The sequence below is a fragment of the Taudactylus pleione genome, unplaced genomic scaffold, assembly GCF_031769625.1.
Source record: "Taudactylus pleione unplaced genomic scaffold, aTauple2 ptg000537l, whole genome shotgun sequence".
NCBI classification, from domain to species: domain Eukaryota; kingdom Metazoa; phylum Chordata; class Amphibia; order Anura; family Myobatrachidae; genus Taudactylus; species Taudactylus pleione.
In genome coordinates this window covers 543,847-548,787 of record NW_028284939.1, presented here as the reverse complement: position 1 = coordinate 548,787, position 4,941 = coordinate 543,847, and positions in this window count along the sequence as shown.

Below are 4,941 nucleotides of genomic sequence, written 5' to 3'. Positions count from 1 at the left end.
TTTAGCAACAATGTTACACCCCAGCATAGTATAAAACAAATCATTATTTTATAAAGAATAAATAACATTTCTTGCTGGATGTGCGGACGACTAATGAGCCAGAGTTCTGCACGCGAGGCGCCAGATAACTGGACATGTTATTTCTGCTCTGGTTTCTGGTTATGTATTAATTAATGGAATATCAAGTCGTTCTCTTACTTGGGTCTGTGTTTGCATGGACATTTATATTCAGCTTCATTTTTATATCCAATTATATAATTTTTTTTTTCCGGCTCAGGCAAAGCTTTACTGCTGGCACAACTCGGAGGCATAAATAGAGAGGAATGCCTAAAAATGTGTTCTGAAAATACAAATTTGGCAATTGGATGTAAATCAAATGTTCAAGCGTGACGAGTACAACAGAGCGCATTGCCCGTGTCTGGCGCTGTATGTATCAATCCTACATAAATGTGTTTTCTTCAGCTGTAGGAGTGACTACACGTTTGACCGTCTAAAATGACTACTATGATCGAATTTGCAATGCAATCAGGAAATAAGATTACCGCCCTTGATCGCATTGAAAAAGCCGTCATTGCCGGGGAGGGTTCCGGGGTAACCCTCTCCTGGCTAATTATGCCGAGTGTAGACCGTAGGTTACGACAGGCTAACGCCATCTCCAGATGGCGCTTACTGCGGGGGGCCAATCTCTGGATTGCTTTGCTTTCAGGAAGTTGGTGAATCTCGCAGCATCGCATCCCCCATCGAAACCTACGGGGGTTGCGGCTGGCTGTGGGAATGAAGGGATCACTGCAGGTATCGGAGATATCAGCTGCAGTACCTCTGTGATACATCTGGGGGAAACTTTATATCTTCGGTTAATCGGGGATTAAGCCGCAAATATACAATGATAAATGGGGCCCTTAATAACGCCACAACAAGGGGTGGTTTTAAGGGCTGGGTAGAGTGGGCATCTGGCAAAGGCATTCAGCTTCAGCGGGCCTCTCTGGGTACAGCATTCCCTTCATTCCGATATGCTGTGGCTACTTTTAATAAATACATACCTGTAATATTATTTTTTCCCTCATCAATTATTTAAGTGCTAATATACGGAACCTGATGGGGGGTATTTAGCTGGGATTTCCTGCTCTGGGCATCCTCCCCTACAAGCCCAGGCATGCTCAGAGTGCAGAGGTCTTTTCTATATGTATTTGGGTTGCTCCATGCCCATTTTACAATGACTGTCAGTTTGCGGCCATCCCAGGAGAGTAGGTATGTATGCTGCTATGTAGCCTATCCCGTTCATGTGACCGCGGACCCAAAGCACCTCTCCCCCCACCCCTTACCTGCCACATGCATGGTGCCACACCTACCTCACCAATGTCACTGTGTGCCCTGTGCACAGACTGCTATGTAACCCTCCTATTCACCCACCTCTCACACCAATGTCACTGTGTGCCCTGTGCACAGACTGCTATGTAGCCTCTCCTATTCACCCACCACTCACACCAATGTCACTGTGTGCCCTGTGTACAGACTGCTATGTAACCTCTCCTATTCACCCACTACTCACACCAATGTCACTGTGTACCCTGTGCACAGACTGCTATGTAGCCTATCCTATTCACCCACCACTCACACCAATGTCACTGTGTGCCCTGTGTACAGACTGCTATGTAACCTCTCCTATTCACCCACCACTCACACCAATGTCACTGTGTACCCTGTGCACAGACTGCTATGTAGCTTCTCCTATTCACCCACCACTCACACCAATGTCACTGTGTACCCTGTGCACAGACTGCTATGTAGCCACTCCTATTCACCCACCACTCACACCAATGTCACTGTGTACCCTGTGCACAGACTGCTATGTAGCCTATACTATTCACCCACCTCTCACACCAATGTCACTGTGTACCCTGTGCACAGACTGCTATGTAGCCACTCCTATTCACCCACCACTCACACCAATGTCACTGTGTACCCTGTGCACAGACTGCTATGTAGCCACTCCTATTCACCCACCACTCACACCAATGTCACTGTGTACCCTGTGCACAGACTGCTATGTAACCTCTCCTATTCACCCACCACTCACACCAATGTCACTGTGTACCCTGTGCACAGACTGCTATGTAGCCACTCCTATTCACCCACCACTCACACCAATGTCACTGTGTGCCCTGTGCACAGACTGCTATGTAGCCTCCTACTCACCCACCACTCTCACCAATGTCACTGTGTGCCCTGTGTACAGACTGCTATGTAGCCACTCCTATTCATGTTACCGTGGGCCCAAAGGACCTCATACCCCCACCACCACTTACCAACCGTGTGCATGGTGCCACATCTATCTTGTGCATTGATGATGTCAATGAATTTTGTTTTTGTTATTGCTCAGCTATAACTGGACAGATAAAGTGCAGATTATTTCTAGGAGTTTCCACTACAAAATGATGCAGTTTTCATGAAAATCGCTTCAGTGGTTTTTGCGCCAACTTATAACAAATAGACAGACAAAGCTTACTTATAATGTTATTATAGATTTTATAACTTACAGTAGTGGGTACATTGTTCCTTTATAAACAGTACTGTAAGTTGTGGTTACTTTTGTCTGTTTACGGATGTCCTCTATTCCGCGTACTGTTCACAGGTCATCTTGTCATTTAGAGTTCTACCAAATGACACTACTGTAATTAGCAACTTTTTGTGTTGACGTATTGTCACCAAATTAACCAAATCCTCCCTGTAAATAACTGTGATTTAGGCCCTTTAGCCTAAGGATTTGGATGGCTGTATATATATTAAGGGTGAGCGGGTTCGGATTTCTGAAATCCGAACCCCCCCGAGCCCCCCCGATCCGAGTCCGATCCGAGTCAGGCTCGACTTTTCCCGCCTGACTCGGATCTGAAATCGAGGCAAAACGTCATCATCCTGCCTTCCGAGTCTCGCGGGTTTTGGATCCTATATAAGGTACCCGCGTCGGCGCCATTTTCTCACTCGGCTGTGGACAGTGAAGAGGGAGGGTGGGAGTTAGGGCTGGCTGGGCTGTGTAGTGTAGTGTAGTGTAGTGCTGCTGTTGTCCACTACTTCAAAGTCCATAGGGGCTGGCTGTGTTGTGCTGTGCTGCTGTTGTTAATAGGGGCTGTGTCCACTACTTCAAAGTCCATAGGGGCTGGCTGGACTGTGTTGTGCAGTCAGTTCTCCATAGGGGCTGTGTCCACTCCAAAGTCCTGTGCAGTGTCCCAGTCCTAAAGGGGTGCTGTAGTGTTGTCCAGGGGGTGCTCTGTCCATCAGGGGTGCTCCCCCCAAGTGCTAAAAAAATAATATATTTTCTGTGTTTGTGAATTGTGTGCGCAGTAGCCGCACGTGCATCAACAAAGTAGTGCCAAGCGTGCACCTGTGTCATAAGTAAAGGGCCGGCTGGCTTGACCGTTAAAGGGTGCTGTAACCCCCGAAAGTACACTCCAGTCCAAACCAAAAAAAAAATAATTTTCTGTGTTTGTGAATTGTGTGCGCAGTAGCCGCACGTGCATCAACAAAGTAGTGCCAAGCGTGCGCCTGTGTCATAAGTAAAGGGCCGGCTGGCTTGACCGTTATAGGGTGCTGTAACCCCCAAAGTACACTCCAGTCCAAACCAAAAAAAAAATTATTTTCTGTGTTTGTGAATTGTGTGCGCAGTAGCCGCACGTGCATCAACAAAGTAGTGCCAAGCGTGCGCCTGTGTCATAAGTAAAGGGCCGGCTGGCTTGACCGTTAAAGGGTGCTGTAACCCCCGAAAGTACACTCCAATCCAAACCAAAAAAAAATTATTTTCTGTGTTTGTGAATTGTGTGCGCAGTAGCCGCACGTGCATCAACAAAGTAGTGCCAAGCGTGCGCCTGTGTCATAAGTAAAGGGCCGGCTGGCTTGACCGTTAAGGGTGCTGTAACCCCCGAAAGTACACTCCAGTCCAAACCAAAAAAAAAATTATTTTCTGTGTTTGTGAATTGTGTGCGCAGTAGCCGCACGTGCATCAACAAAGTAGTGTCAAGCGTGCGCCTGTGTCATAAGTAAAGGGCCGGCTGGCTTGACCGTTAAAGGGTGCTGTAACCCCCAAAGTACACTCCAGTCCAAACCAAAAAAAAAATTATTTTCTGTGTTTGTGAATTGTGTGCGCAGTAGCCGCACGTGCATCAACAAAGTAGTGCCAAGCGTGCGCCTGTGTCATAAGTAAAGGGCCGGCTGGCTGGACCGTTAAAGGGTGCTGTAACCCCCGAAAGTACACTCCAGTCCAAACCAAAAAAAAAAATAATTTTCTGTGTTTGTGAATTGTGTGCGCAGTAGCCGCACGTGCATCAACAAAGTAGTGCCAAGCGTGCGCCTGTGTCATAAGTAAAGGGCCGGCTGGCTTGACCGTTAAGGGTGCTGTATCCCCCGAAAGTACACTCCAGTCCAAACCAAAAAAAAAATGATTTTCTGTGTTTGTGAATTGTGTGCGCAGTAGCCGCACGTGCATCAACAAAGTAGTGCCAAGCGTGCGCCTGTGTCATAAGTAAAGGGCCGGCTGGCTTGACCGTTAAGGGTGCTGTAACCCCCGAAAGTACACTCCAGTCCAAACCAAAAAAAAAATTATTTTCTGTGTTTGTGAATTGTGTGCGCAGTAGCCGCACGTGCATCAACAAAGTAGTGCCAAGCGTGCGCCTGTGTCATAAGTAAAGGGCCGGCTGGCTTGACCGTTAAGGGTGCTGTAACCCCCGAAAGTACACTCCAGTCCAAACCAAAAAAAAAATGATTTTCTGTGTTTGTGAATTGTGTGCGCAGTAGCCGCACGTGCATCAACAAAGTAGTGCCAAGCGTGCGCCTGTGTCATAAGTAAAGGGCCGGCTGGCTTGACCGTTAAGGGTGCTGTAACCCCCGAAAGTACACTCCAGTCCAAACAAAAAAAAAATATATTTTCTGTGTTTAGCCGCACGTATATAT